Below are 21,412 nucleotides of genomic sequence, written 5' to 3'. Positions count from 1 at the left end.
ATATGCAGTGTCACAAAATGCAAATTTTGCCTTATTTGTAGATGATACAGGTAATGGTATAAAAAACAGTACCCGTGATCCCACTGAGCGGTCAGCTAATGAAAAATTTGAAAGTATCAATGTCTGGTTCACAGCAAACGGATTGTAACTGAATTTTGGCAAGACCCAATACATAAAGTTTAGTACTTCACAAAGAATACCTGATCCTATAAGTATAATATATTCAAACAATGAAATTCTGCTGCATTTGCAGTATGCATGACAACAGAAATAGGTGATTTAGAAGTAAAGAAGTTAGTTTATTCGGCCTACTTACATTCAGTAATGAGTTATGGAATCATCTTTTGGAGAAACTTCTTTCACAAAGAGAACATTTTCAATATTCAGAAACGTGTCATTAGAAATATACGTGGTGTCAGTCCCAGACCATTATGCAGAGACCTCTTTAAGAAACTTGGTATTCTAACTACTACGTCTCTGTACATACACTCATTGATATCCTTTGTCATTTCCAACATTTTTACTTTTAGACAAAGTAGTGCAAAACATGATTATAATACCAGAACCAAAAACAATCTGTATAAGGACAATAAAAGCTTAACATTAGTACAAAAAGGAGTCAAATACATGGGTACTCATATATTCAGTAACCTACCACAGCATATCAAAGGTTTTGTAAGTGATAAAGTTCGGTTTCGAAGTGAATGAAATAACTTCCTGTTAGCCTACTCCTTCTACTCCATCCATGAATATCTTCACAAGGATTATAGCTCATAACTCGGTCTGCATTAGAATTGTACTAGAAGTATCTGCCGCTTTTTGCAACATATAACTATCTGGTCTGAATCATGTAGCAATTCGTCTTGGTCAGCTGATGAATTTACAAAACGGTAATTGACAGCGTCATCTGCAAACCATCTAAGAGGGCTACTCAGATGGTCTCTTAATGCGTTTATGTACAATAGGAACAGATGAAGATTTTTCTTCAATTATTACTATGACGTTTTTGACAGACAGTCATCAATCTAGTCACACAACTGAGACCTTCTCCATATGCGAGCAATTTAATTAGAAGTCGCTTGTGAGGAACGATGTCAAAAGCATTCTGGAAATCTAAAGATATGGATTCAGTTTGACTTCCCTTGTCAATGGTACTCATACCTTTGTGAGAATAAGGAACTAGTTCCGTTATACAAGAACGATTTTTTCTGAATACGCGTTGGCTGTTTGTCAATAAATCCTTTTGTTCTACGTAATTCGTAATTTTCGAGCGCAGTATATGTCCCAGAATCGTACTACAAATCGACGTTAGTGGTATGGGTCTGTAATTCAGTGGATTATTTCTAGTTCCTTTCTTGGCTATTGGTGTAACTAGGTCAACTTTACAGTCTTTGGTTTACGATCCATTTACGAGGGAGCGGTTGTATATGGTTGCTAAATATGGAGCTATATTATCCACATACTCTGTAAGGAACGTGACTGGTATGCAAACACGCCAGGAGACTTTGCCTTTATTTAGTGTTTAAGCTGCTTAGCTACACCTAGGATATCTACTCATGTTGGCTGCTGTTCTTTATTCGCAGTTTGCAGTAAGGCATCGATTGCTTCTACTCGCTGGTCTACTTTACATGCAAGATGAGAATAAATAAATAAGTTAAATGAATAATACTGTGGACAGTATGCTAGTTTGCCGTAACGTGAGAAATGAGGAAGGGAAACAGTGGGCTTAAACAGCTACACGAAGTAAGAGCTATCCCTTTAGTGGATGGTATAATAATGGACGAAAATAAACAGTAATTCAAGCAATTTGTTCACATCATGAGCAAGGAAAATAAGGTAGATATGCTTGTTACTCGACTGGATATTTGTGGTATTATAAACTTTAATGAAACATAGACGGAACAATTAGGCCTGTTTCAATTCCACTATCTTGGCAGTCTAGTATGAACAAATAAGTGTCCACCTGTAGAGATTATTGGCAGAGTATGCTATTTAATTTAATTTTATTACTTTGTGAACGGGGTGGCCGAGCGGTTCTAGGCGCTTCAGTCTGGATCCGCGCGACCGCTCCGGTCGCAGGTCTGAATCCTGCCTTGAGCATGGATGTGTGTGTTGTCCTTAGGTTGGTTAGGTTTAAGTTGTTCTAAGTTCTAGGGGACTGATGTTAAGTCCCATAGTGCTCAGAGCCATTTAAACCATTTTACTTTGTGAACGAGTTTATAAAGGCTCATATTTTGTAGGCGATATATTGAATGACAAATATCCTTAGATCATGGAGTTTGTACTCTTGATAAGCAAGTCAAATAAGGTAGTTTTGCTTATTACCCGACTAGACATCTGTGGTATTACAACTCTTGACGGAATAAATTTGTAACAAGTACGCCTGCTTCAGTTTTATTACCTTGGCAGTGTAGAATCTACAAATAAGCGTCCATGTGTAGAGATTTTAGCAGATAATGCTGTTTATTCAGTTCTATTCTTTTGTGGACAAGTTTAATTTTGGTATGGAAATTCCTTTCATATCGAAAGTACTGCTCTTCAGCTGCTCCTTTGTACCACTTAACCCATAGAGTATCGAAATCTGCCCTCAGACAAACAGAAATGCAGCAACATACACGCAGTGGAGATGAAGTTCTTAAGAACTATGATCCAGAATAAGTAAGAGAAATGAAATGTGAATCTAAGAGCTATCCATCTAGACTAAGTAGCAAAAGGCGTTTCTGATGTGTTTTGAAGCCTGGCTGAAATGGCTTGGTCTCTTCAAAACCATGATACTACAAAAAACAGCTAGGGTGTGGTTTGAGAAAGAAGGAGGGCGTTTCAGAAAGAAGGTGGGCGTTTGTGGATGTGCTGGACAGATCTGATTAGAAAAGATCTAGCAGGTCGAGGTCTCGATTGGCAGCTTGTTATGGAAGAACACTCATATCTTGACAGAAATAAGTCGAGACCGCTCAGGGCGACACCTACTGGTTCAATGGTTTTACTTCCATTTACTCAAATTCAATTTTTAATCGCAGCAACACTTCGTTTTAACATAACGCAAAAATCAGAGACATTGGTTTATTGTGATAAGTGTTACACAACATAGGTAACGAATAAAAACTCAAATTTACTTGGTAAATTATGGAATATGTTTTCAGCAATGCCTTCTCTACAGCCTTCTTAACTTTCTGAGAAGGAATGCGAACGATATTTTGTACACAGTATAAATTATTCGTATTACACAGCAGACCCGATTAAATATGACATTGTTCCAACTGCTTTGATAAAAGAAAGCTTTCTGTAGCTCGAATCAATTGGTGAATGTATCGTATGATTACAGGAAATTTCGAATAAACGTGTAATTGGAATTTTTCGAACAACTTCAATCAAATCATTAGCACGCCACAGCTGAAATAATTTCCATTAATCACGAATCAGTGAAAAATAATTCCCGTTTGGTGGCTGAATATTTAAAGTAACTCTCTGGCCACGTCACATCAGCCTCAACAAGTGGAAAAATCTGTGGCTTTCCAATAAAATGAGGGACTGTTGTCATGTTCTCTAACATGGCTGTTTTCATCGTCTTACTCGACGCAGTTGCTATTCATAAGGCTCGAAAGACAAGTATCCTCGTTGTCTCCTCGGCTGTCAAATATTTCATGCAGTCTGTGCATAAGTTCCCGCATTAGGGAAAGTTGTGTCCAGGTAGTGAGGCCCCTCCGCGAAAATGGTGGCTGGGTCCGCTAAATTGCTCTGTCACGTTCCAGAGATGGCAGACTTCGCGTGGACCCAGTTTAATACTTTGCAGTGAGCTCTGACTGCAAAATAATAGTCAAAATAGATGTTTTTGACCCACGTAATGAAATGAAAGTTGAATGTTCATGAAGAACTAAGTAGCAGTTCAGAACTTCGTTTAGTTACCTGAAGTATGAACAAGTCTGCTCATGAAGTCATATTCAGCAATAGACACATAAATATTCATTTTATAAATTAACTGCTTTTTGCTGCAGTAGTAGTATTTAATTTCCAGACGGGTTTCGCCTTTCTATTAAAGGCGTATCGAATGGATTTTTCTGAAATACTCTACAGTTATGTTTCTGCAAATCTTACTTACAGGAGCATTTCAGCGTTTGCTCGCCCCTCTGCTTCTCTTAAGAAACTTCCCGAAATCATCGTGTTACTGGTGGCTCTCCCGCCACTGCTATACTAATCATCATCGCCACTATTACCAGGCCTCATTCTCGAGAGCTCCTCGTCAACAGTATACGCGGGGAAAGTTTACAATCACACAGAGTAGCAGCTGATACACTGTGCATCATGTTGCGTAGAAATATTCGAAAAAGTCAGGACCATCGTATTTTATGTTGCTGATATCTTCGTGACTGATGACATAAGCCAGGTTTATTACCATCAGATTTCAACGAAGTTGGAAAGAAATGCTGAATTGTGTTTTGCTCTAGTGTAAGAGAACGCTCAACGTGTATTCCACCAGGAAACAATCCATGTCACTGCTTCAGAGTTGTTTCATAGCATCCATGTTGCGTCAATAAACAATATTCAGTTCTCTTGTAACAATCCCTCAGTAACCGGTATTCATTTTATAAATGAAACCCTTTTTTTTTGAGGCAGTAGTACTATATGATTGTACCTCTCATTGTAACGGCATCTCCAGCAGATTCACATGCGATATTACACTTTTGTATTTACATATTAGTTACACGGAAATTTTAGCGTTTCGTCTCGTACGTTCAAAAGGTGTAAGACTTCGAAGAGTATTCGTGACGCAGTTTTTGTATGGACTACTTGATGTAAAATACTTCGCTGGTGGGCTGCCATGTACTTTCATCATGTTTATTGTTTTGTGTTTCTACACTATGTTATGCGAATGTGATGAACTTCTGAAAGTTGTGAATCGGATCAGCTGTATTTTTCTCCCAAAAGTCCACCACGTGTACATCAATGCAATGCGATTTAGCAAGTATCATAGATGCATCACGTATATTTTATCTACTTCCTATTTGTAGATCGATTACACAACAATACACGTACCTTCAGGAAACACTCTGGTGTGCAAAATGTAAGGACGATAGTAGCTTTCGAATGATGTGTCACTGGCAACTAACAAAAGCCGATAAAACGTGGATAATAAATAGAGAGAACTGGTACAGCTTGGTACAGAAGGTAGCTCAAAGAATTTCGCGATGAGGTGACAATAATTACATTGCAATCACCGCGATTGATGATTGTTGGTCCGCAGCTCGTGGTCGTGCGGTAGCGTTCTCGCTTCCCACGCCCGGGTTCCCGGGTTCGATTCCCGGCAGGGTCAGGGATTTTCTGTGCCTCGTTATGACTGGGTGTTGTGTGATGTCCTTAGGTTAGTTAGGTTTAAGTAGTTCTAAGTTCCAGGGGACTGATGACCATAGATGTTAAGTCCCATAGCGCTCAGGGCCATTTGAACCATTTGATGATTGTTCGCTGGAGTGGACAAAAGGTATACACGGGTCTCAATACAGTGTGTGATCACCACGTGTAGCAATTGGACGCTCTGGAGTGTGTGTCCATGCTGACCACAAGGCTGGTAAGTTTATGTAGCGCGTTCAATTTCTCCACTAACGCCGTTGACAACAGTTGGATGGTCGTTGGTGCATGTGGACGTGCTGCAGTGTGTCTCTCCAACACATTCCACATTAAAATTTTTCTTTTTAAAATTCAGTCTTGATCACACCACGTATGTTACAAGAACATAGGTGACCGGTTTCGGTCATATCACATGACCATCACAGCAGCTGAGAAGAGTGCTCCACCTACCATCATCGAAGGATGCCATGGGTCTGATTATGGTCGTCTGGTATGACCGAAATCGGTCACCTATGTTCTTGTAACATACGTAGTGTGATCAAGACTGAATTTTAAAAAGAAAAATTTTAAAAATTTTTTATCACTGTTTCAAAAATGTTTATTAAAACATTCCACATGTTTTGTATGGGATTTAATTTCGGGGAATGGGCAGGACAGCCTTTCTGGATACCTGTCCGATGCGTTCATGCCTTGTCATCCATAAAAATGAAGTCAGGGCCGAACTGTCACCTAAAAGGATGCACATAGGGAAGAAGTGCCGTTGAACAACGACGTAATCTGTGAGTGTTCCGCATGCAAAGATTTGTACGTCAGTAACCCTATGTAATACTGTAGCTCGCCACAGCATAACATCTCGAACAGCAGAACGATCACGTTCGACAATGTTCCAGATTGTAATTCCCTGTTCCCAACTCTCGCTACATGACAGTACGCCCAGAATCACTACTCATACCGCACCTGCTCGCATGCAAGATAAGCACACAAGCCCAACCGTTGCTAGTCCAGTCCCTATGCCCTTGGTACCATCGCAGACGCTGCCGCCTATGTCCGCGTGTTCAAAAATGGCTCTGAGCACTGAGACGTAACTGCTGCGGTCATCAGTCCCCTAGAACGTAGAACTACTTAAACCTAACTAACCTAAGGACATCACACCTGCGACCGTAGCGGTCACGGCTCCAGACTGAAGCGCCTAGAACCGCTCGGCCACACCGGCTGGCCTGTGCGAGTGTCAACGGTCAACAGACATAGAGACAACACCCACGCAGTCCCTGTGTCAAACTGGTTGGTGGACTGCTGGGTTTGAGATACAAAGGGACCAAACTACAGTGTGGAGCGCACTATTTCGTATCTTGCAGTCCTCTTAAATCTGGTTTAGTGGCATCCGTTGTTTGACGTAGTTCCCTTCTCGCCTGTAGCGGTGATCTGCTGCTGTAGCTGACAGTGGTGGACCGCCCGCTACCCATCGGGTAGCAGTGACTGTGGCTTGGATCACTCGCCATACTCGTAAGTCAGAACTGTGAGAAATGTCGAACTGCTGAGCTAAACTCGTTTTTCTTCCAATCTCACGATGATTCTTCCACGCGTGAAGTCGTCTAAACCTGGGCCGTGTTGTATTGAAGAACACTTCACAGTGTACTGTAACTACAAGCTGATTGACACACAGTCCTTTCCCGTTGTTTCAACGGTCTCGTTTTGCAAGACCAACTATATCCGATGCTATAGTCACTCTGTCTTTACGCTATGTGACATCCAACGTTATTTGTACGACTTGCAGACCTCAGGTAACAGGCTTCTACTCTGAAGAGCCCAAAGTACTGACACAGCTTTCTAATATCGTGAAGGACCCCACGAGCACGCAGAAGTGCCGCAGAATCACGTGGCATGGACTCGATTAATGTCTGGAGCAGTGCTGGAGGGAAATGACACCGTGAATTCTACAGGGTTGTCCACATATCCGTAAGATTACGAGGGGGTGGATATCTCTTCTGAACAGCGCGTTGCAAGGCATCCCAGAAATGCTCAATAATGTTCATGTTTGTGGAATTTTGTGGACAGTGGAGGTGTTTGAACCCATAATTTCCTGGAACCACTCTGTAGCAACTCTGGACGTGTAGGATGTCTCATTGTCCTGCTGGAGCTACCCAAGTCCGTCGGAATGCACAGTGGACATGAACGGATGCAGGTGATCAGACAGGATGCTTGCTTACATCTCACGTATCAGAGTCGTATCTAGACGTATCAGTGGTCCAATATCACCCCAACTGCACACGCCCCACACCATAACACAGCTTCACCAGCTTGAACAATCCCCTGCTGACATGCAGTGTCCACTGATGTATAAGGTTGTCCCCATACCGTACACGTCCATCCGCTCGATACGATTTGAAACGAGACACGTCCGACCAGGCAACTTATTTCCAGTCATCAACAGTCCAATGTCGGTGTTTACGGACCCAGGCGAGGCGTAATGCCTTAGTGCCGTGTAGTCATCAAGGGTACTCGAGTGGGCCTTCGGCTGCGAAAGCCCTTATATATGACGTTTCGTTGAATGGTTCGTACGCTTGTCGACGGCCCACCATTGATATCTGCAGCAATTTGCGGAAGGGTTGCACTTCTGTCACGTTGAACAGTTCTTTTCAGTCGCCGTTGGTTCCGTTCTTGCAGGATCTTTTTCCGGCCGCAGTGATGTCGGAAATTTGATCTTTTAGCAGATCCCAGATATTCACGATAGACTCGTGAAATGGTCGTACGGGAAAATTCCCACTTCATCTCTGTCTCGGATATGCTGTGTCCCATCGCTCATGCGCCGACTACAACTCCGCGTTTAAATTCACTTAAATTATGATAACCTGCCATTTTAGCAGCAGTAATCGATCTAACAACTGCACCAGACACTTGTATCATACAAGCGTTGCCGACCGCAGCGCCGTATTCTGATTGTTTACATATCTCTGTTTTTGAGTACGCATGCCTATAGCAATTTCTTTGGCGTCTCAGTGTATACATTCAATCACTTCCACAGAGTAGTTAATATGTCTTGTTACTTTGTCTAGGTCGTGCTCAAGTTTAGGAGATCAGTGTAGATCTAAGACTTCCTTCTGATTCCAGGAAATATTAAATAATTAACGCAGAATGTGAACACCGAAATACTTTCCTATTTTCTTCCCATTGGATATTTGGCACCCCTCTGTAGTTGACGTGAATCGGGTATTGTATTTTTTTTTCGGTCTCATTCTTATAAAAGAAAACTGAAACGTTGTGAACGATGTGTTCTACATAATAATCTTGTTGATTTTAAATCTTCGTGATGTGATAATTTGTCCATGTTTTCGAAAGGAAGAGGTTCCTGGTCCCTACCTTCCAGGAATTACAATGTTTTCTTTCTTGCCCTGCTATTTTTCATTGTAAAATTTGTTACAAGTATTTCCGGTTTTCTGGTACTTCATTTTGTGCCTAAAACCATAGGTATAAAGGACCTGAATTATAGCGGAATAAAAGCGGAAAAGAAAACATTTATTAATTTACAGAAGATGGAATTCATAAGCATTGTTAATTTTATAAAAGCCTAAATACTGGAACGGTATGTTGTGATCGTTGTAATTAATACGCTTCGATGGTTGCAGAATGTACCAACGGTGAGTTTATGACTCGAAAGGCATAGTAAATTGCTAAATTCAATCGATTTTGGCTGTTTGTAGTCTTCCAGTGCAATAGGAGAACTGTCTGCTTAATGACTGATCATCTATGCATATAACTGAACAATGATCATATTGGAAATTTCCGCTAAATTGTGCCAAAACCAGATATTCCTAAAACGTTTCTGAAAGTATTTAGTGCATACAGAGATATTAGTCTGATACTGTAAAAAGAAACAGACTGTAAGTTAACTTGACAGTCTTTCTACGAGCGGCAGGATAGACATGTGGCAAAAAGATTGGCTGTTTAATTTTTATTACCGGAAATAGTTGCAGAGATTACATACTTCACAATAAAGGATGGCAGCCAAAACAGTTGCAGGATAGAATTTTTTTATTAAAATTCTTGACCAAGGTTTCGGTACATATAAATATACCTTCATCGGAAGTACATTTCCTGAATAGAAAGACACATTCATTAGAAAAGCCATATCAACGAAAGTGAGAAACAGAAGCTTAAATAACGGTGAAATTGCTAAAGTAATACAGGCACACAATCTTTAGTACTTACTAAAATTACATCATGCACTGGAGAATAATGAAACAATTATGCCAAAAGGCGTCGTCAGTAATTAAAATATCATCTCCATTTGTACGACATGTGTAATGGGTACAGGATCAAAGCGAACAGTTTAACAATGTTACTTCGCCTATGAACTGTTGAGACACGAGTGTGAAGGCACTAAGGTAGATTGTTTCGCCGAGAGAGGGCACTTGCATGTGCCAGACTCGCGCATATTACAATCCATAAATACGTACATAAGCGCATCAAAATTATTAAAGGTTGTGTTAATTCAAACTTTGTCTTAATAAATAAAGCGTATCACGCCAATTAAAGACATTTATGCAAACTAGAAATATTGAACCAAATTTGCCTGTGTCCTAGTGTCAAACGTATAAAGCTTGCGCTTGGAACATCTAACGAGAGAGGGCACTATTTCTAGTTTACATAAATGTCTTTAATTGGCGTGATACGCTTTATTTATTAAGACAAAGTTTGAATTAACACAACCTTTAATAATTTTGATGCGCTTATGTATGTATTTATGGATTGTAATATGCGCGAGTCTGGCATATGCAAGTGCCCTCTCTCGGCGAAACAATCTACCTTAGTGCCTTCACACTCGTGTCTCAACAGTTCATAGGCGAAGTAACATTGTTAAACTGTTCGCTTTGATCCTGTACCCATTACACATGTCGTACAAATGGAGATGATATTTTAATTACTGACGACGCCTTTTGGCATAATTGTTTCATTATTCTCCAGTGCATGATGTAATTTTAGTAAGTACTAAAGATTGTGTGCCTGTATTACTTTAGCAATTTCACCGTTATTTAAGCTTCTGTTTCTCACTTTCGTTGATATGGCTTTTCTAGTGAATGTGTCTTTCTATTCAGGAAATGTACTTCTGATGAAGGTATATTTATATGTACCGAAACCTTGGTCAAGAATTTTAATAAAAAAATTCTATCCTGCAACTGTTTTGGCTGCCATCCTTTATTGTGAAGAATTTTAACAGTTGCTGCTGCAGCCATGTTTAAAATCTATCCTGCAACTGTTTTGGCTGCCATCCTTTATTGTGAAGAATTTTAACAGTTGCTGCTGCAGCCATGTTTAAAATCTTGAGAGATTACATAGTAAATATCATTGTACCTTCATGGTATAACTAAGAAATATCCTTTCATTACGAAACACTTATTTACAGAAAGTAACATAAATCTGAAATGCCCTGCTTCAAAAAAAAAAATTACCCAAGTCCTTATTTACAACTACATCTGTATGCCAAAAACCGCCTTCTGGCGTGCGGTGGAGTATACTTTTACCACCACTGCTGTTTCCGGAATGGGTAAAGTCTGTGGTATTCGTTTATCCACGAGTTCATGTTGAGAGCACCAAATAGGGATCGCCTCAGACATTCAGTCTTCATTGACTAGTACAGGTTTGGTGTATCCGCACGTGGCGAGGGAATTGGTGAGTGGCGGTAGTTTCCTGTGTTCGCTGAGTGTGACTGGTTCAGCGACCAAACACCGGCGTGGTGAAGGGACAATGGATGTAACAAATTGGTTGTTAACACAGAAGGAAGTCAACGAGATATCAAGCATCGGAAGAGTGTAGCACAAAAGTATCACCACACACAAGTAGAGACGAACACACTGAAAAACACAGGTATCTTCTGTTAGTTTTTCTGAGTTGATAGCATTCTCGCTCTCAAACGGTAAAAATGTTCTTTATATATGACAATATTTACATATACCAAACCAAATGGTTACTCCTCCTCTAACGCTAATGGCCATTGTATTTACCCAAGGCAGAAAGGAATGGGGAAAGAACATTTACCTCAGTAGTATAGCTATGGCCAACCTATTGCAACTGACTGGCGTTGAACCCAGGGATCATCATGTGCGGCAATTGACCATCAATACATGATATCCCAAGCCATGCCCCCATATTATTTGCATCATCGTCATCACCAGGACATCACAAGCAATGCCCCTTCACTTGACTTCACAAGTGACGCCCCTGACATATTGTCACTTTCCAAGAGGCCAATACTCTTTTCTTGGAACAGTGGTGAAATTAAATTCATATAGCAATAACACCCTTATAGTTTACCTGGACTTAAAACGAAATGGCCAGTCACAATATAGCCCCAGAGCCGTAATATTGCCAATGTACGGAAGTTTCTAAACAATCTGAATTCTTGTGCCATGTTTAAAAGAACCCTTGTATCAACATAATAACAGGGGAATATCGTCATTATCAATGTAGCTTGGCACTTGTAATTTAATGTATAGATTAAGCTGCACTTGTCATTGTACTTAGGTAGATTTGTGCTCTCGAGGGACCTACAGCTTATTTCCTTTTGTCCACTGCTTTTCTCGCTGTGCATAAATGATATTCCATCTGTGTGACATTCTTGTACTTATCAATTATATGCTGACAACATCCTGTGTGTCAAAGCGTTAATCTTAAGAACATTGCTGCTGCAGTATCAGGTATGACTGATGAAATTTATTTTGCATGATTTAAAATGAATTACACTGACAGCTGGTATAGTTCTTTTTTTAGTAATATACAACCGGTTTCGCGACCTAAAGTCGCGTAATCAGGTGCAACAGTCCTAAAAGGTCATAGGTGTACACATAGCTCGAAGTCAAGATACATTATTCAGTGAATAAAAAGTAGACCATATTCACTGAATAATACAACTTCATCAGGAGCGATGGGTACACCTATGACCCTTCAACATTGTTGCACCTGATGATGTGGTCTTAGGCCGTGAAACCGGTTGTGTATCAATAAAACAAGAATGTTACTAGCTGTCTGCGGAATTCTTCTTAACATCATACCTTTCAACAGCTGCGGTTGCACGCAGTATAAAATACTTTCTAAACTTGATTCTGTATCGCAGTGGACCCAAGACCTGGGTTTTAAACTATAGGGCATCCTGATACCACACCGAAACTGTTTCAGACCCCTTTCATGTAACGGTTATTGGTAATATCTAGCATGTCTTGACCAAACTAGTAGACTGATGTTCCGCTATTTTTATTATTGTTATATTTGTATACTCACAAGGGAACCTCCCCATCGCACCCCCCTCAGATTTAGTTATAAGTTGGCACAGTGGACAGGCATTGAAAAACTAAACACAGATCAATCGAGAAAACAGGAAGAAGTTGTGTGGAACTATGAAAAAAAAGCAAAATATACAAACTGAGTAGTCCATACTCAGGACAGGCAAGATCAAGGTAAATGTGGGTTCAGGGGCGCCGTGGTCCCGTGGTTAGCGTGAGGAACTCCGGAACGAGAGGTCCTTGGTTCAAGCCTTCCCTCTGGTGAAAAGATTAATTTTTAATTTTCAGACAATTATTATCTGTCCGTTCGATGCGATCACTTTTTTTGGGAATGATTATCACATCCACAAGAAAACCTAAATCAGGCAAGGTAGAAGAATCTTTTTACCCATTCGCCAACTGTACAAGTTAGGTGGGTCGACAACATATTCCTGTCATGTGACGCACATGCCGTCACCAGTGTGGAATAGAATACATCACACGTGTTTTCCTGTGGAGGAATCGGTTGACCTATGACCTTGCGAGCAAATGTTTTCGGTTCCCATTGGAGAGGCACGTCCTTTCGTCTACTAATCGCACGGTTTTGCGATGCGGTCGCAAAACACAGACACTAAACTTATTACAGTGAACAGAGACGTCGATGAACGAACGGACAGATCATAAATTTGCGAAAATAAAAAAAGTAAAATTTTCAGTCGAGGGAAGACTTGAACCAAGGTCCTCGCATTCCACATCTGCTTACGCTAACCACGGGACCATGGCGCTGCTAAGCTCGGATTTGCCTTGATGTTGCATATTTTGCACATGGGCTACTCAGTTTGCATATTTTGCTTATTTTTCTCATAGCTCCACACAACTTCTTCCTGTTTTCTCGATTGATCTGTGTTCAGTTTTTCAAGGCCTATCCACCGTGCCAACTTGTAACTAAATCTGAGGGGGGTGAGATGGGGAGATTCCCTTGTCAGAGGATTCTGTAGTGACGCAATTTACCTGTTTTACTTTTTTTCCGTAATCCCCACAATGAATGATCTCTACAGTGTGTGTATGTGTAGTTGTCTGGGTAAGAATGTGTGCCGATAGTGGTCAGAGTAGTTTTTCATACTTCTCTTTGTAGAGCCTTCGGAATTACCCGTTGAATCTCGTTCAGATGTTGCTTATGGCCTAATATGGCCGAGGTCAACAGAAGTTCCGGCCTCTTTCCCTCTTTTGTCTTACTGTTTTGCGTTTGTGCAAGCCAGCCAACTCGTGGAGTCATGAAATTTCGCACGGAACGACTTCCCGCCTGTTTAGCACCCACCTGATTGTGAAAACTGCTATTGCTTCTTTGGCGGTGTTTCCGATTGGTCTGCCCACCCTGTAAAGACACTCTGGATGATGGCAAACAAAGAGGAGATCTAGAAGCTTAGAGAAGGCTCTGTTTCTTCCGTCGGCTTAGTGTGTGGATACCGCTCTTCGGAGCACGCTTATTATTTGTCTCAGTTGCGGTTCGGATCTGTTAAAATTTCGCATTTCGATGTAGGCAGCCATCACGTTTATTTAAATTATCAATAACGAGCATTAATGCTCGTTCGTACAGTGTGTAGCAAATATTAACTTCGATTCGTTGTTTCATTGAATACAGTGCCTGTATCAAATTATACCCTAATAATAAATAAATTATTTTCATGGTGAGTGGAACGAATTCACGGTACGAGGATGTCACTAGTATAAGTGCCAATACGCTTAGGGAGGTGTACTGAACAACATTACAACAATATTTACGTCATATGCAGACTAATTATTGTGGCTACTGCTAGTCGAATGTTAACTGGTTAGTACCTTCAATTATGTGTGGCAAGAGCAAGCTAATAATGCTTATTTCGCCCTGGGCAGCAGGTGAAGATTTTACATATTGACGCGTGGACGTAAAATGGTTATTCTATACCGACAGGTAGCGTCCGCTCAGTGGTGTAGTTACCACCATGCACAAAACCTCAGGCCTTAAAATTTGTAACGTGTTTGAGGGAAGGATGTTCGACACAGAAAAAGACCAACGCACTGATGTGTTTACTTATTAACGTACCACATATAAAAATTGCTGTATTAATACCCACTACACCCAGTGTTTCTAAATCTGAGCCTGACGAATTTTAACAGTAGTAATATACTTTGATGGGTTGGCTTTGAAATTAGTGTCCTCTCACAACAGGATTATAGAATAACATCCTACTCAATTTCCTGATGATAATGAATACTCACAAGCCAGAGAAGGTGTTGATATGTTGAGATTTACCAGAGTTATCAGACATTTTTCAACATGATGTTTTTTATTGTGGGACTTGCTGCATCTATTATTACACAGTAGGAAATTATACTGAGAACAGGGAAACAGTATCCTACTTGATATTTCATTTTAGTATATAAGCTTAATTCGGCTTTATTGACTTCATCGGTACATATTCTGATGTTGTAGGTGGACAATTGTCAACTTTGAGTAAACCATTATTGTTGTCTGTAGTTGTAGGTTGCAATATTATTTTCAGCAACGTTTTAGAGTTGTTCAATAATGTGCTATTGCACATACATTATAATTCGTTTTTCTTTACTATCTCACAGCTATAGAAATTCAAGTTTAACAGCTAGTTTTTTACTCAGAGGTATTTATATAAAGGAAGACACGGAAGGAATTCAGAGTCGTGTTGCTAGATTTGCTATCGGTAGTTTCGATCAGCAGGGGACGACGCTCTTTCCGCGAGGCACTAATGCGGAAATTTATAGAATTGGCATTTGATGCCGATTGCAGAACGATTCTATTACTACCGATGTACATTTCGCCAAGGGCCAGGAAGGTACGATGCAATAAATTAGGACTCGTACAGAGGCGTTTAGACAGTCGTTTTGCCCACGCTTATTTGCGAGTAGAAAAGGAAAGGAAATGACTAATAGTAGTAGTAAGTGGTGCCTTCCGCCAAGCACCGGCTGGTGGACTTCGGAGTATGCATGTAGATAGAAGTTGAAATTTGTTCTTTCATTTGTCACAAACAGAAAACTTATAAAAAGAAATAAATATTGATCATATTGCAGTTTAGAGCTCAACTCCCGTGCTTACAGAAAAATCATAATCGGTTAAGAATGGGTCTGCCTTTTTGCAAGTAGACTAATTATTGTTTTGTTTTATCACCCAAACATGTTTCACACCAGTTGTGGCATCCTCAGTGTTTTTTTATTATTTACCTTAAATACAGATACACGGGTTAGTTTTAGATTAAGAAATATGATGTCTCAGATTTTGTTGTCATTTAAATTGTATGTGCACGTTTTACATTACAAGATGTGTGTCCTGTAGCTGCCAACGAAAATCAGCTACAGCTCTAAATTAGGACACCGTGTCATCTGCAATCATGAGGCACGTTAGAAAATCGTCTGCGTTAAATCATTTGTTTGTCATCCAATCTTTAAAATGTGTAGCCTGGAAATATTCGTGGAATATTCCCTTGTTTGTCCTTACAACGGTAGTACTTCTTATTCCTTAACTTCGGCAAATTTGCTTTATGTACCAAACGAGTTTCTGCGTAGCGTAGCTGATCCTGTGAATATCGATAAAAGTTTATTGTAGCTTCAGTATAGTGTACTGTTTCGTGTAGTTTTTACAGTCATGGATTGTGTTTTGTATTTTGATATTGTAACGTGACTGAATGTTCCGTCCCCTACTCAATAAAAGTTTGAGTTTCTCCATTTAACATGAATTTCGAGAAAGAGTCTAACTGCACTCGAGATTAGTACCAAAACATAAAATTGGCTCTTGCTTGCAATGTTGACGATCTCGGAATTAAATTTTTGCAACGTGGTGATTTAATTACGGGAGATAATTCTATTTACAGTAGAACATTTGTTTTGACATTTGCCTGGCTTTCAATTTCGTAGATACCGTTATTAAAATGTTTTGGATTTTCACATCAGAGAAATGTGAGATGTAAGTGCCGCGTTTATTCCGTTTACAGAGGAGAGAGCGCTTTTGATTTATTCTGCTTTGTTGGACGAAGACGTGTGTGTGAATCAATAATTCGTCTTGTTGATTTGTCCGTATTATTTCTAGGGAAAAGTGTTACATTGTGTAATTGGTACATTAATCCAGTTCTATCGCCTGATAACGTCGACGAGATAGTTTAAAGTCACAGAGAGAACACATATAACACTTTGGCATAAGACGCACTCAGACGCATTGTGAGTGATTGACTTCGCCGAATTAATTGAAAACACGGAGATTTGAATAGCCGCGCGATAAACAATAGTGTAGTGCGTAAATAATTAGTGGAGATTTAAAGACTCACCTGTGGTAAGTATTAAAATATTAAATTTTGAAATAATCGGCAATACGGAGTAGCTTATTGATTCCGTTGCTAGGTTACATGAATCATTCAGCACAATTACAGTTGTATACGAAATCACACTATTTAAGATGAGTGGATGCAGAGTGACTGCAGTTTTATTACATAAGGATCAATAAGCCGCAGTTCGACATCTTCAATGATGCTTGATTTTCTCAATGTAAAAACAATCTTTAGAACTCTGAATGCCAGTACATTACATACCTGTCAGAATTTTGTCACCCTTCCCAAAACTCTACGTGCCGTTTTCCCTCACTCCTTCCCTGAGACGAGCAAGCCGGACGACAAGAAGACACGACGCCAAGCGGATCACGTGGTGGTGCGAGAGAAGGAGAGGAAAAAGCGGTTAAATACTATTTACTCATGTGTTTTCCTGTTCGTTTCTAAATACTGCGTCCTGTTTTCTTTCTGTGACTTGGATACACGTTTCACTCTACAAATACAGATTTCTGACGCTCTTCCGACTACCGCTTGTTTACTGTTTTGATTTGTTTTGCTTCCGCGAACTTTCAGTCTGTCACGTGTGTGTGTGTGTGTATGTGTGTGTGTGTGTGTATGTGTGTGTGTGGGCGCGCGCGTGAGTGTATGTTTTATTTTGTGTTTTTCAATAATTCGTTTAAAGTGTTGAACAGAGTTTTGTCACTTAGTTTTGTTTGGGCATTGATAACTTCTTTTCCCTTTTTGATAGCTTTCTGGATGTGGTAACTGTCTTCTATTGTTAAAAATTGGTAGATATGGTTAGTGTGTTTGAGGTCTCTTCCACACCACTTTTTACGTCGTGGGTGTAACACAACCAAATGAAATAACGTATACATGAAATGTATTCGCAATTGGGAATAAGAACAACCACCAGGGGATGACGAATATGAAATTTTGCGCCGTAGTGGGAGTCGAACCTAGATTCCCCGTTTTACGCAAGTGGTCGCCTTAACCACTTTGGCTATCCGTGCATGACTCATGACCAGACACAAACTTCCATATACTGTCATTCCTGTCTCACATCCTGTTCTCGTACACACATGACGTAATTCCTGTACAGGGGAGGACATTTTAATTGAAAGTCGCTGTCCAGTACTGGCGGAGAAATACAATACTGCATGCCTGTAATGTTAAGAAGAGCGATGCAGTGTACCTTCGGCCATGGATGTCTGAATGAACACTCTGTAGTTCGTCTTAACAACACACGCACTGCAATATCGTATTTATCCAGTGATACTGGGGAGTGACTTTCAGCTAAAATGTTCTCACCAGTATGGGAATTTATTTATTATTTATTTATTTATTTCATTAGTAGTACAGAGTAGCCCACCGCCTTGAAATGTAAGGTGGGTTGGATGCTTCTGAATCTAATAGCAAAGACTTCTCATTGTCACAGTCTTATTGGTATACAGTTGTTATTGATTTTTTAAATAATATGAAGACCATTACATATAAAGATTTCTCTGAGGTTACAGCGAATTGAATGCTTAACAATTGTTAAAATGGTTCCATATAATTTGATACTATCTAGTTGATGAGAATATAATTTAATTTATACAGTAAAAGTGTCAAAGAAAAAGAAAAAAAGAAAATTTAACACAATGAGCGTGGTTAAGAATAATTTGTAATGTATAGAGGGGAGTGATATGCTGTATTTGGATGAGTAATACAGTGTAAGTGGCATGTTGGTTAGAAATGGCCTATTTCTATCTATTTCAGATGATAAGGTCTCGGTACAACCTCGAGCTATTCTCATCTGAAATGGTTTGCGCTAATGTATGTTTAAACGTATACCGATTAAATGCTCACTGAGCACTTCATGCATGGAAAACATGAATTTTAGCTTCACATGAGAAATACACTCTTGTCAGTTGAAATAGAAAATGGTTCATTGCTAATTGAATGCATTATTCCTTAAATAACTTTATACATTTCTGATATATGAAATTCATTGATTATAGCTTTGAATAGAGAAAAGAATATACTTCTGTCTGCACATAGTAAGGCGAGAAATACGTGACTGCTTGTGTGCAGTATACTTTAAACAGTATGCAGTATGCCATTGGGTAGGAGGAGCCTCGGAATAAAAGTTCTTCGAGCCTTCTCCTCCCAAGCGACATTACCTTATTACTACAGTCCTAGTATGTGGTGCCGGTGTTTATTCGTTATGTGATTGTTGTGTTGTTTGTGACTGTGTTGTGGCATGCAGTGTCATACATTGTTGGTTTTGGTCCCTTACATGTTAATCCCTTCTGAGTCATGTTCACTTAGTGTTCCTTCCTGGTTTCGGAATCTGTGGTCATGTTTGTGTACTCCCATGTGGTTTATTGTGTTGTCTGTGCTCTTCTACGCCTCCTTCAGAACTCTTCTGTTGTGTCAGTTCTAGACAGAAAACACTAACGTTCAAAAAATGGTTCAAATGGCTCTGAGCACTATTCGACTTAACTTCTAAGGTCAACAGTCGCCTAGAACTTAGAACTAATTAAACCTAACTAACCTAAGGACATGACACACATTCATGCCCAAGGCAGGATTCGAACCTGCGACCGTAGCGGTCGCACGGTTCGAGACTGTAGCGCCTAGAACCGCACGGTCACTCCGGCCGGCCAAGCCTCCTTCCATATGCGTTTTGGCGCTTGTATTCTTCGTGCAGAGTGTTCGATACAATATCGGCTACGCTGTTTATTTTGTTCCAGTCATCAGGAGTACTTATCATTCTGGCGATATCATTGTTATTCTGTATAGGTCTCACTTGTACTAGCGTGTTGCACAACAGTGTGACATGTTCTGGTGTCCCAGTTTCTCCGCATACGCATACTTCATCATCACTCTTTGACATAAAACTTGACCGGCGGCCGGCCGTTTCAGAGGCTAAGTCCGCGCCGATCGCGACTTGGGACAAAAAAACTGGCCAACTCGCTAATTCTCTAAGTCCGGTTATCTGCACAATCTGGCAACACTGTAGACTGCGGCACTTCCTGGAGGAAAACTTGTCCCACGATAGAGGAACTCTAGGCTGATTAAGCCTGTGGTCTAGCGGTAGCGTGCGTTGTTTCTGTTCATAATGTCAGTGGATCGAGAGCAGCTGGCATAAAATATTTTTATGGCCTCTTCTGTCTGAATGCTGAAGACGTGAATGTAATGGTAGCGCAGATTCAATCTATTTCGCTTTGTGACACACCGATATCAAAATTTTATCCAGTAACGATTTTGCGGCAGATTTCCTGCAGACTGTCCTCCTCTGGACGCCGTATGCGGCAAAGCTCCGGGATCCATTTGCTGGCTACTGGCAGCGGCCGTGGCGACAGCAGCGGCGCTGCACTCCCCCGTTCTTTATCGAAAGCGCCTGCTACCGCTCATCGCTTTTGATGATTTAAAACGCTTTATTATTAAATGTTGCTCCACAGAAAATTTCTACAATTTCCATTCACGCTCAAAAGCAACGGAGACAGACGCCCTGATTAGTAGGCGGGTATTATGTTACATTAATCGGCCCGAAATTAATTTTATAGACTGGGACGAAATGAAACCACCTCACTACATTCGATGAATTTATAAATGCTTCATACCTCGTTTCTTTTCCTTTCAAACTCAATTATTTGTGCAACTTTTGGTCAATGTTTGGATGTTTTCGTCAAGCCAGAGTGAGCGTCTGTGGTGTAAAGTGTATTACAGTTCTTGTTTCATCCCTTATGGTAAGTCTATGCAATAAACTGTGTGAATACCTTGCAATGCATGCTCTGTAGCAGTGCAGGAACACTGCACATTTGGAGTTCATGAAGTATTTATTGTTGATCGGAAGTGATAGTTAACGTCATCAAATTTAAACCATAAAAATTTGTCGTTTTGAAGGTTTCAGAGAACGGAAAGGAATTGCTAACGCCGGTGTTAGAAAACGTCTACAGTTAAATGCTATTGAAAAACTTTAGAAGAAGGGAACTATATTAATGAACATGTGCACTTCATAAACAACCCTCTGACATGTTAGACCTATATGACGAACAAAGCTCAAATTTATATCGTTGACAGTCGGTTTGAATCTTTTCAGGGTCTATTTTACAGTGAAGCACCTTGGAATTTGCAAAGCAGAAATCCATGATATTAACTTAATTTACTAAGTCGAAATCGGACGAAGATTGATGTTTAAAGGCATTCTTCAGATTTCGCATAAGAAATTTTTACTAGCACTTTGCAACTCCATTAATTAAAATGGAAAGTAAAAGGTTGTAGTCAGCGGCTTCTACCGTGATTCGAACTGCTATGTCTTAAAGTGCAAGCACTGCAACGCACAATGGAGCCTCTGAGCTAACGACACACTGGCTGCCAGAGGCGGAATATAGTCACTGCGATGTTGCCTGAGCCTCAAAACGCAACCTTAAACACACGAACAGAGGAGGTGGAGATTACTGTTTTAACGTCCCGTCGACAACGATGTCATTAGAGACGGAGCAC

The sequence above is a fragment of the Schistocerca americana genome, chromosome X, assembly GCF_021461395.2.
Source record: "Schistocerca americana isolate TAMUIC-IGC-003095 chromosome X, iqSchAmer2.1, whole genome shotgun sequence".
In the NCBI taxonomy this organism is placed as follows: domain Eukaryota; kingdom Metazoa; phylum Arthropoda; class Insecta; order Orthoptera; family Acrididae; genus Schistocerca; species Schistocerca americana.
This window is presented reverse-complemented; position numbering follows the sequence as displayed.